We start from the raw sequence: 12645 nt of genomic DNA on the forward strand, positions 1-12645 counted from the left end.
CCCAAAGAAACTATTCCCCTGAGCAGTTACTATTTTTCTCTTCCCCTCCCCTCCCCGCTTGGCAACCAGTGATATCCACTTTCTTTCTCTATGGCTTTGCCTGTTCTGGACTTTCATATAAATGGGATCTTACAGTATATGTAAACTTTTGCATCAGATTTTATTCACTGGCCTTAATGTTTTCATGGTTCATCCACATTGTAGCAGGTATGAAAACTTCATTCCTTTTTACGACTGAGTAATATTCTATCAGATGGCTGACACGTGTTGGTTATCCATCTGCATCAGTCAATAGCTTTTTGGGTTGTTTTCACTCTGGGGCTCTGATGAATAATGCTTTGCTCTTCATGTGTGAGTTTTGTGTGGGCATGTATTTTTAATTCTTTTGGGTATTTTATACCTAGGAGTGAAATTGCTAGGTCATATGGTAACTATATTTATTTTTTTTGAGGAACTGCTAAACTGCTAACTTCCATAGCAACAGTACCATTTTACATTCCCATCAGCAAGTGAGAGGATTCTGCTTTCCCCACATCCTGGTCAACACTTGTTACTGTTGTGATTTTGATGACAGACGCCAAGCGCGTGTGACTTGTGTCTCCCTATAGTTTTCCTTTGCACTTTCTTAATGACCAATGTGCAATAATATTGTGTCACTTTCAGTTCGAAGTCTTGCACACCTTTTGTTTGATTTATTCCTAGGAAGTTCACGTTATTGATGCCCTACAGGTGGTTTCTTTTTTAAAAATAGATTTATTTTGTAGAGCAGTTTTAGGGTCACAGCAAAATAGAGTGGAAAATACAGAGATTTTCCATGTTTCCTGCCCCTACCCACAACCTCCCCCACTATCCACATCCGGTCCCAGAGTGGTCCATGTGTGACACTGAGCCTGCGCTGACCAATGACTACCATCCAAAGTGCATAGTTTCCATTGGGGTTCACTCTTGCTGGTGCACATCCTGTGGGTTTGGATAAGTGTATCATGACGTGTATCCACCGTGACAGTGTCCTACAGAGTATTTTCACTGCCCTAAAAACCCTCTGTGTTCCACCTGTTCATCTGTCCCTCCCCCCAAAATGAAACTACCACTGACCCTTTTACTGTCTCTATAATTTTGCCTTTTCCAGAATGTCATACAGCTGGAATCATACGCATGCAGCATTTTCAGACTGACTTCTTTCACTCTGTCACGTACATTGAAGCTTCCTCCATGTCTTTTCATTGAGCTTGCTTGCTCAATGAAATATTTCCTTTCAATGGAATACTCCCTTTCAATAATAGTCCACTGTCTGGTTGTACACAATTCATTTATCCACTGATCTGCTCAAGGAGAATCCAGGTTGCTTCCATGTTTTGGGCATTATAAGTAAGGCCACCGTAAACATCTGAATGCAGATTTTTGTGTGGACATGTTTCCAACACAGGCGGGCAAATACTCAGGAGCATGACGGCTGGATCACAGGGCACGAGTATATTTATAAGAAACAAACCGTCTCCCAAAGCAACCGTGTGTTCTGCGTCCCCACCTGCAGTGAATGGGCTGCTGTTGGTCCTCATCTGTGTCAGCACTTGGTGTTGTTGGTGTTTGGGAGTCTGGCTGTTCTCCTAGCAGTGCAGTGGTGCCTCACTGTTCTTTCAATCAGTGCTTCCCAATGACACAGCACGTGGGGCACCTTTTCATGCACTTACTTGCCATCTACATGGCTTCTTGGGAGGTGTCTGTTGAGATTCTTTGTTTCCCCATTGAAAGAGAATATTTCATTGAGTGAGCAAGCTCAATAAAAAGACATGAAGGAAGCTTCCATGTATGTTAAGTTTTCAGAGCTTTGTATATTTTGAATCGATGGTCCTTTGTTAGGTCTGCCTTTTGCAAATATTTTCTCCTCGTCTGTGGCTTGTCTTCTCATTTTCTTGACCAGCAAAATATTTTAATGTTCATGAATTCCAGCTTATCAATGATTTCTTTCATAGATTGTTTGGTGTTATAGCTTAAAAGTCATCACCAAACTTTTCTGCTATTTTATCTTCTAGGATAACAAAGAAGATTTCCATTGGAAAATATTTTTTTCTGGGGCCTTCCTGGTGGCCTAGGGGTTAAGTCTCCACTCTACCAAGATGACAGCTCTCTCTTAGCAAAGCAGCATGAGTTCGATCCCCGGCCAGGGAGCTGACCCACATGGCATAGAAGACCTCTTCTGTCTCCCTGCTGCTCCCCTCAGCAGTGTATTTCAGTAGATCTGCCTGTTCTGCTCCCCACTCTGTCTCTGGTGAATCCTCCCCCACTCCTGCACCTCTGGCTTATACCCCAGTTCTTCCTTTTTTTTTTTTTTTATAGAGGCATGTTTTATTTATTTATTTGCTTGTTTGTTTGTTTTGTTTATACATGCACTGGGTACAGTCAGAAGCGCGGGAGGGTGAGAGAATTCACCAGAGCCAGAGCAGGGAGCAGAGCAGGCAGAAGGACTGAAGCACACTGCTGAGGGGAGCAGCGGGCGGCAGGAGAGGTCTGCGTGCCATGTGGGACCCTCTTCTGGTGGCTGGGGAGCAGCCGGGGATCGAACCAGCGCCGCTGAGGCCACGGGCAGCTTCGCAACCCAGCGCTCAACCGCTGCGCCACCGGGGAGGCCCCCCAGTTCTTCCTTTATCTTTTTAAGATTTATTTATTCATTTACACAAGAACTGGGGTACAGGCCAGATGTGCGGGAGGGTGAGAGGATCCACCAGAGACAGAGTGGGGAACAGAACAGGCTGACTGACGAAATACACTGCTGAGGGGAGCAGCGGGCATGACGGGAGAGGCCTGCTGCGCCATGTGGGACCCTTGATGGTTGGCCGGCCAGGATCGAACTGGTGCTGCAGAGACTGCAGACTGCTTCACAGCGGGGCGCTGAACCGCCTGTGCCACCGGGGGAGGCCAGTACCCCAGTTCTTCTATGCAAAAATAAAATAAAATAAAATAAAATAAAATAAAATAAAATAAAATAAAATAAAATAAAATAAAATAAATACCTTACAATAAAGGAACAATTCTTTAAAAAAAATATTGTTTTCTATCTGTGGCTATCAGATGAAAATGCAGTTGCTGTAGATCATATACCTATGACATACGTGTAGGCATATGATAGACATAAATCCTGTACACATGTGATCGACCCCATATCTTGTGACTCAGCCAAATTCACGTAAATATGTAGACTGATGTGTGTTACCATGACTGTAGCTTTGTCTGTTTCTTCTGTGCAATCCATTAAGTTTTGCCTGTATTTTGCAGCTCTGCTATTGGGCGAATACAAGTTTTCGCCCAAGTTTGGGGTTCTAATGTTTGTTGGCTTGAAATTTCCCTTTTAGTTCTTTTTTAAAAAATTTTTATTTATTTATTTATTTATATTTAAAAAAAGATTATTTATTTATGCAAGCACTAGGTACAGTCAGAAGCACGGGAGGGTGAGAGTATTCACCAGAGTTAGGAACAGAACCAGAAGACTGACGAAATACACTGCTGAGGGGAGCAGCGGACGTGGCAGGAGAGGTCTGCACGCCATGTGGGACCCTCGCCGGTGACCGGGGATCGAACCGGTGCTGCAGAGGCTGTGGACAGCTTTGCAGCCCAGTGCTCAGCTGCTGCACCACCGGGGAGGCCCTTTTTTTTTTTTTTTAAGATTTATTTTATTTATTTATGCATACAAGAACTGTGGGGTAGATCAGAGGTGAAGGGGGTGGGAGGATTCACCAGAGACAGAGTGGGGAACAGAACAGGCAGACTGACTGAAATACACTGCTGAGGGGAGCAGCAGGGAGACAGGAGAGGTCTGCTGCACCGTGTGGGGTTCGATCTCCTGGCTGAGGATCGAACTCATGCTGCAGTGGCTGCCAACAGCTTGATAGTGCTGAGACTTAACCCCTGCACCATGAGGGAAGCCCTCCCTTTTATTTCTAGCAAATCTTCTTGCCTGAAAGTCCTCTCCATAACATCAGGGCAGCTACTGCAGATCAGGGTCTGGGGGTGTGTCTCTTGCTCATGGTCTATTTTAATCATGTCTTTTGTATGTGGCATATAGTTGGGTTTGCTATTTTTATCTAGCCCGAGCATCTTATCTTTTACTTGGAATATTGAAGTAAAAATTTTAACATTGCGTGCTTCAATTTAATCAGCACGAATTGACTCTCAAGTGAAAGATACTGGGTTCATTCACACGGTCCCGCACTGCCCAGATTGAGTGTTTCTGTTATTTTTGCTCGGTTGGAATTCATAGCATTTAAATTCTGTTGCTCCATCATAACTTCTTCGCTGTGTAGTTTTAATTCTATACTGAAATGGATTCAATTCTCACCCTCATGCCTTCTCCCCCAGTGTCTCTTTGGTTCAGCTCATTTATTTAGTGTCATGTCTGAGTTGGGGGCTAGTCATCAGCAAGCAGTTTTCCAAGAAGGCTCTGCATCTTGTTATTACTTTTAATGATACCAAGTCCCCCTGGTAAGGACATAACATAAAATAAAGGAAAAGCAAATGAAATAATAGCAAGTCACTCCTGGGGGCTTCCTGTTTTTCCCAGCGCCCCTCACCCCCATGTCTCCTTTAATGTGTCTTAGCATCGGCAGTGAGGTTTCACTAGGAAAAAAAAATGTTGCCACTTCACTGCAATAGATGAGTTAGCACTGATCTGACCACATCCAGCCGGGGCAAGGTGCGGTGCTCACACGCTGGGTTGCAAGGGCGCCGAGCAGCGGCCGACCTGTGGTCTTGGGCCCAGACTCCTCAAAACTGCATGTCCATCAGCATGGCCACGGCAGCGGAGTCTGTAATGGCCCCAAACTAGAGCTACCCAGAAGCCCATTAAACCTGATATTCCCTGAGGGTTATTAGTCACAAGGACGGTCCCTCTGCTGATGCACCCCACGGCATGAGCTCACATGAGGTTTTGTTATAATATTGATGAGAAAGGAAAAATCCCGGCCAAGGTTTGCTGAACAAAGCACGTAAGTCTCGGACCTGCTTTTCTTATCCGTCCTTCTGCCAAAAGAACCCCTTGTGACGTGACCAGGGCACTTGCTGTACCTGTGCAGGGAATAAAAGCTGCAAACACAAAGGAACACCCTCTGTCTGGCTGCACGTATGTGAAGAACTCCTCCATCAAGAGGCACCATCTGTGTCCCGTGTCCCATATGCACCCCCACCCCCAGCTATCCCCAACCTGGGCAGACCTGTGACTGCTTTCATCAGTCGAGTGTGACAGTAGCGACAGTCACAGACTCCCAAGGCAGGTCATGAAAGCTGGCTCTTTTTTGACATGTGTCTTTGAAGCCAGCTGGTGGGGAGTTGGCTGCCCTAGTGCCATCCGGCTGCAGAGACCACATGGCAAGGCCACAGGAAGACCCAGAGATGCCCAGGAGGCCAGGCTGGCCAGGCTCTGGCTGCCCGTGAGCTGTCCTGACTGATGCCAGGAGCAGAAATGAGCTGCCCAGCTGCAGGTTCCTAAGTTTAATTAAATAAATGATGCTTGTTTTATGCTGCCATCTTCCCGTGGATTGATGTGCAGGGAACTGGAGCCCCTGGTGATCTGAGAGCCCCCTGCAGGAAGAGGCTCCTCTGTCCTTGGTGCAGCAATCTGCTCCCCCTTTGCAGACCCAGTTTCTGTCCTGCCTCCTCCAGGAAGCCTTCCTGTGTTGGCAGATTTTCATTTTGTTTTTTAAATGCTACTTTGTATTTTATTCTCACGGTTAATTGAGATAAGGTGCTAGCACCCTTATCTTGTTCTAGTGAAGAACATAATTGCCTGGAGCTCAGGATAAAATGTTTCTGAAGACAGCAATGCACTCTCCCGTCGCTGTGGGATCAGCGCGGGGTGTATGACTATTGAGTGCTGCTGTGTCTCTTGCCCTGTCGGTGGTGGAACTAATCCTCAGCAGCAGAGTCAATGTCAAGTGGCCTCACGAGGCCGTGCCATTTTTTAAGTGAGAGCAGGGAGAAGCTATTGGTAGAGAGATTAGGGGTTTCTTGCTCGCTCTCTGAGTTTCAGGTGTACAGCTTTATATTTCCACATTTGTGTCTACTATATAATCACCTCCAAAAGTCTAGTTTCCATCCAGCACCAACAGCTAACTCTTGTACCCACTGACCCACGCTCTCTCCTCTTCCCCTTCTGGTAACCACTTTCTGTTACCAGACTCTAAGGGTTTGCTTTGGGTTTGTTTGTTTATTTGTTTTATTTATCTTTCACTTGAGCTAAATCATATGGTATTTGTCTTTCTTCATGTAGTGGCAGGATAGGCACAGGGCAGGTTTTCTGATCCGAGCAGACGGGTGAAGGAGGAGAGAGAGTCCTGGAGCCCCCGGTGGCTTTTCAGGCTTTTATTGGGGTTTACCAGGCACATGGCAGGCAGGGGTGCTGGGGGGCCGGGAGGCTAGCAGACCTCCCAGCTCCCAGCAAGTCTTCATTCTTTCTGGGCTCTCTGGCCTTTTCTCGCGTTCTCTCTGCTTCTCTGCTCCTCTCGTGGTTCCTCTGGCGTCCCTGTGACGCCGCCCTTATAAGCCCAGTCTCTCAGCCCAGGTGTACCCACTTACGCATGCCCACACCCCACTCCAGGTGCCCGCCATCAGGCATGCACTCAGGACCGCAAGGATCCATCATCAATCCTAATGACGAGAGGGCAGAAGAGCCTGATACTTTTGCACCTTACCCTACACTTCATCTTATTTAACTTAGTATCATACTCTCAAGATTCATTCACATTGTCACAAAAGGCAAGGTTTTGTCTTTCTTCTTTTTCGCAGGCGAGCACACACGCCTCCGTGTCAAGTTCCATCTCCTTCACCCGTCCATCCATCCATCTGTCCATCCATCCATCCGTCCATCCGTCCATCTGTCCTTGGGCACTGAGGTCGTTTGCATGTCTTGGCTATTATGACTACCGCTGCAACGGCCAGAGGGGGGCATATAGTGTTCCAAATTCGTGTTTTCGCATTCTTTGGATAAGTATTCCGGAGTGGAAATTGCTGGATCACGTGGTATTTCTATCATTTTGGGGAGTATCTCCACGCAGTTTTCCACACGGCTACACCGATTTATCTTCCCACCAATGGCGCAAAAGTGTCCCCTTTTCTCCACCCCTGGCCGGTGCTTGTTATTTCAGATCTGGGCTACCCTTAGGACAGGGGTGAGGTGACGTCTCATCGTGATGTTGGGCTGTGTTTCCCTGGTGAGGGGTGATGCTAAGCTGTGTCCATGTTCTGAGGGCCACCGGCACGCCCTCTGCGGGGTGTCTGCTCAGAGCCTCTCCGTGGGATCAAGTGTCAAGGCTGACTGTGGGGCTGGATGGTGGGACGGGGGAGGATGTGCTTGTGCCGGGGGTGGGGGTGGGGCCTGTGGGAAATCTCTGTACTTTCTATTTAATTTTGTTGTGACTCTCAAGCTGATTTAAAAACTAAAGCCTATTAAAAAAAAACCCATCAGCTGACTCAGTACCGGGCTGAACCCCGGCCCGGGGTTCAAACCCCAGCTCTCCCACGTCCCAACTGGGTGGGTGCCCTCAGTCAAGCCCCCTCAGTTTCCTTATCCGTGATGTGGGGTAGTAAGAGTGGCTACTTCCCTGGCCTATTGCCGTCAAGGTGACTCCATGGAGTGCTCTGAACTGACCCATCACAAGCTCCTCGGCGTGTGGCCATCGCCTGTCAACACCCCAGTTCTGAAGGGGTCCGTGTTCTCAGCTCAGGGCACCCGCTCAGTGTATGAGACACACTGGGGTGCTAATATGCATCTTTCATTCATTCACTCATTCATTTTCTACCCATGCCTGCAGAGCACCAGGCTCCGAGCTGGGCTCCTGGGCTCCAGCAATGAAGGCTCTGCCCTCAGGGTCTCCCACCCTGTTAGAGGGGGAGTGGACATGTGACTTGAAGAGTTGAAAGATTCTCAGGGGAACACCAAAGGGCAAAAATAGGTGGAGTCAGAAAAATCACGGGGCACCGTCTTTCCACAGGGAAGCCTCTCTGGGGAGGGCCAAGGAGGAGACAGTGACCAGGAAAGGGAGGGACAGCATTCCAGAAGGAGGGGGTAGACTGGCTTGGGTTTCTGTGGGGTCCAAGGGTGCCAGACTTAGGCCCGGAGGAGCTTGGAGGTGGGGGAGCTAGTGCTGTGCGTTCTCCCCCATGTCGAGCCCTGGCTGCTTACAACAGCCAAGACGACAGTGAGGACCTAATATGTGCAGGCACTTTATGTGTAATAACTCACTTCATTCTCACAACAGCCCTACCCTGTGGCATTGGTCTCCTTCTCTCCTTTACAGATAAGGAGGCCGAGGCCAGAGAGGGGAGCTGAATGTGACAGCCTGACTCCAGCACCCACGCTCCCGGCCACCCTTGGGTTGGTTCAGGCGTCCTCTGCTCAGGTGGGAGAAATGAGGCCACCAAAGGAACGTCCAGATCCACAAAGTCCAGTAACAAACAAAGGGCCTATAAGGAACCTGAACCGGTTTCCCTGTCCACACCAATGCTTTCCTTCCCCCATGGGTGTGCTCAGTCACAGGTGCCTGGTGGGGACAGGGCCGCTTTGCCCGTGGCCTGGCAGAGAGTTTCAGCTTCCTCAAGGGCACCTGGGATAGAAACATGCCCCGCCTCTGGCTTGCGTGACAGGGCATGAGTTCAGCCCCCCTGCAGGGCTGGAGCTCCCTGCAAAGCCAGTGGGACATTATTATTCACCAACCTTCCCGTCATGCCGCCCACTCACCTCATCTTCCCTGCAGGGGGCTGACTCACTGGGACTATAGCAGCAGGGCTGATGGCTGGGCATGGTGCAAGTTAGAGCAAGCAAGAGGAGGGCGTGGCCCTGGGGAGCTCCTGGTGAGATTTCCCATCCCCAGGGCCTTTGCACTGGCTGTTCCTCCCTCCTACACGGCCCTTCCCTTATTGCCTCTTTCTTAGCTTGAGTTTATCATGCCCTGGGCAGAGCTGATGATTCTTTCCTCTTATCCCTGCCAGCAACTTAACCTGGAGTGGCTGGCCGTGGGCACCACTTAGAGGCAGGGCAGGGAACTGCACTGGCAGGGGTGGGGGTTGCCCAGCTCAGGGACACCCCTCTCCCCAAGCTTAGCAAAGCACTAGCAAGATTGCCACATGGTTCCAAATGTTCTGGCTGTTTCCTCATCTGAAAAATGGGGCCAATAGCAGGACCTATCTCCCTGGGTTTGTTAAGGTTTAAGGAGCAGATGCTGGGAAATGCTTGTCCATTAAATGTACGGTGCATAAGAAGAGCCCCGAACTCTTTGCTGTCGTTGTCATTGAGGGTCAACTTTGGGCCAAGCAGTTAAAGTCAGGCACAAACACTCATTGTGTCTGCTTCTCAGTCCCACCCGGGGTCATGGGCTTCCTGAACAGGCAGGGTTGGGGTTTGAACCGTAGACTGTGCCCCAGTCAGGAGGCTGTGAGGAAGGCATAAAAGCCATGGGGTTCCCAGACTCAGAGCCGACAGGTCCCCTCACCTGCTGGTTCCTCCTGACTCAGCCCAGATGAAACCTCAGGCTTCTCTGTGGAATTTTATTTCTATGAGTTTGGGATTTTTCTTAGATTCCAATATAAGTGAGATCACACAGTCTTTGTGATTTATTTCACTCAGCATAATGCCCTGAAGGCCCATCTGAGTTGTAGCAAGGGGTGGCATTTCCTTCTTGTTTGTGGCTGATGTAAAATGGCTGTCTAAGGATCCTTCTAGCCTGTGACTGACCACACTAGAGCACCCTCTTCCATCCCCAGCCCACAGAATAGGGCCCTACCCCATGTGTGTGCCATGGGGGACAGTGGGCAGGAGGGAGGGGCAGAGATGCGCGGGGTGAGTTCAACTCTGTACATTAATCACCCAGCAGAGCTCAGGCTGCTCCAGGCCCTTCCGACGGAGGGCGAGAGGGCTTGGTGCCTTGGCCAGGGTCGGCGGCACAGATGGTTCTGGTCCTGGAGCCCTGGTGATCTGGCTGGGTAGGGTGGTGCTCCCATCTAAGGTCCCCTCCTTCTCCCTGTCTCACTTCCCTACAACCAAGGAAATCTCCATACTTGGAGTGAAAACGGACAAGCAGGTAAGCAAGAAGCGGGGAAATGTCTGATGGAGAGAAAGTGAGAAATGGAAATGTGTGAGGAACAGAACAGGATGGCTGAGGGGTGCAGACTCATGCTGGGCCAGCGTGCTCCCTGTTGGGGTGCTCCTTTCTCAATAGAGGACACGTGACCAGAGGCTTGAAAAGCCAAAAGGATCCCTCCAGGCCAGGAGTCAAGGGGCAAACATTTCTGGCAGAGAGAACAGGCAGAGTCTGGAAAAAGCTGATTGTTTTCAGGAACAGAATGAGGCTAGTGAGTGAGTGAGGCTCGCGGGGAGCGAGGGCCTGGTCAGCTGGCAGGGTCTGGCGGAAGTCTGTATTTTATTCCAGTTCGATGGGAAACCTTTGGAGGGTTTTAAGCAGAAGCAAAACCTGTTTTGTCTTCAAAGTGACCCGTCTGGCCCAGAGTCCTGTGGGTGGGCAGGTGCCTGCTTTGCATCAGCAGGGCACAGCACCAGGCTGGGTTGGGGGCATGCAGACATGCTTTGCTATGAAGTAGGGAGGGCGCAACGATGGAACAGCAGCTCCGAGGCAGCCCCTGCATGGAGGGACAATGCTACCAATTTTGCAGGTGTAGAAATTGAGAAGGGAAGGCATGTGTCCAAGGAGACATCACTAAGGTCAAATGTAGGTCCTGAGGGCACTTTCTCTGCTCCCAGACAGCCTCTCTAGGTGTGGCTGGGTTGACTCACCCTCTGTCTTTTGCAGACAGTGATCAAGGTGATGAGTCTGGGATGGGACCCGGGGTCCCTGGGCCAAGACCTGGGCGCCCTGCCTCCCTGCCGCAGACCCTGCCCTCCTTTAGAGACAAGATAAATACGTGTAGCTGAATGCACAAGAGGACAGTACGGAGGTGGTGCTTCATTGCACTTCTACACACCGGCTGCTGGCGACACCCAGGGTAGGAGCTGGATGAGGAGGCTCTGGTTTGTGGAGGCGTGGGTGCGCCCCCATCTGCCTACCACCCGGCTCCATTGCCATGGTGTGTGAGTGTGTGTGTGTGTGTGTGTGAATGTGCAGAGTGGTGCCTGTGGGTATTGCAGCTTCTCCAGGAGTGCTGGGCCCCCAGCTCCCCCTTGCGCACACCCAGAGTCCCCTCACTTCTCTGGAGGCCCCTGGTTTTTATGCGTTATCTTTCAGCCCTGCTAAGGTTTCTTGATGAGAAAATAATTAACCACAGACTCATGTTCTAAGGCTTCCATCCCGTTCTCCTGGCCAAGTTAAAAATAGTCACAATGAGCAGGGCTGCAGGCAGGAGGAGAACAAGAGGCCAAGGGCACCCGGGGCCGCAGAGAGGAAGGGGTGTGCTGGGAGGGAGCTCTGGGGTGTGCCTGGGCACAGAACTCGGGGGAGGAGAAAGCAGGGGTCAGGGGCGCGGCTCTGGCTTCATCCCACTGTGACCTCACTGTGCAGACTCGTATCTCTGCTTCCTCTTTGAATTGGAGGTTTTGACTAGAATTCAGTACTTCCCCTGGAAGGGAACAGGTGATACCTCAAATCAAAGCAAAGTCAATAAAACCTGTGGTTAAGAAGTTTGGGAAATGACACCAGGAAATGTAAAATCAAACCAGTTTCTTTATTGCTGGACTTTCCAGAATCTGTGTTAGCTAAAAATTGTAATTTCTTTGGATAAATAGCACGAGATCTTTCATCATCAGCGATGGGCGGAGTTTGGGGAGCTCACGCTCTCCGGGGGTGACCTCGGTCGGGGGGTGACCTCGGTCACCTCTGCTCCTGGGCAGGCACACGGGCATTGTGCACAGTGTGGAGGGGAGGGCAGGGGAGGGGTGGTGTCCCCAGCGGGGCGCAGACATCACACCAGTGGCCATGAGTTTCCCAGGGGGGAGTGTTTTTCCAACTTCCTTGACTTTGACAAGAGACCCACTCCCAGGTATTCCTGGGCCCAGCATCTGGAGGAACAAACACCCTTTGGGAAATGTGGGTTCCCTTGTTCCCCGTGCTCTCCAGTGGGACTTTATGTGGGAGGGGAGTTAGCAGGGGTGCCCCGACATTTCAAGCTCCATCTCTGACAAGGTGGCCATGACCGCTGCCCTTTGCTGTCCACCTGGAGGCTGCCCTGGAGCTGGAGGGAAGGTGTGGAAGCTGGCGTCTAAGGGGTGTGTGTGTGTGTGTGTGTGTGTGTGTGTGTGTGTGTGTGGCACGGATCACAGGCCCAGTTGGGATCAGCACCAAAGGCTGCGGGCGGGGATCTCACGCAGCGGCCCCGCAGCCCAGCTGGGCCAGAGCGGAGCTTTGGCCAGGGGGCTCAGAAGCAGGAGCCCCCACTTCATGGCCATTTCCCGGGAGAGGGAGCTGCCGGGCCGGTGTGATGTGGGCGATGCGGGCCCCTGCGCCGCTGGAGCCCTCGCGGGCGCGGGGTGACCGTGCGGGCGGCGGGCGAGCAGCTGTCGGGCCGGGGAGCGCCCCCTGCGCGCGGGCCTGCTTGGGCGTGGGGCGCCGGCCCGGAGAAGGTGCGCCGCGGCGCGGGGGAGGGGGGGTGTGGGCCCGCGGTCCCGCCCCGTCCCGCCCGGAGGCCGGCAGGTGTGGGCGGGCCGGGACCCCG

The sequence above is a fragment of the Talpa occidentalis genome, unplaced genomic scaffold (assembly GCF_014898055.3).
Source record: "Talpa occidentalis isolate TD23 unplaced genomic scaffold, MPIMG_talOcc4v2.1 talOcc4.16, whole genome shotgun sequence".
NCBI classification, from domain to species: domain Eukaryota; kingdom Metazoa; phylum Chordata; class Mammalia; order Eulipotyphla; family Talpidae; genus Talpa; species Talpa occidentalis.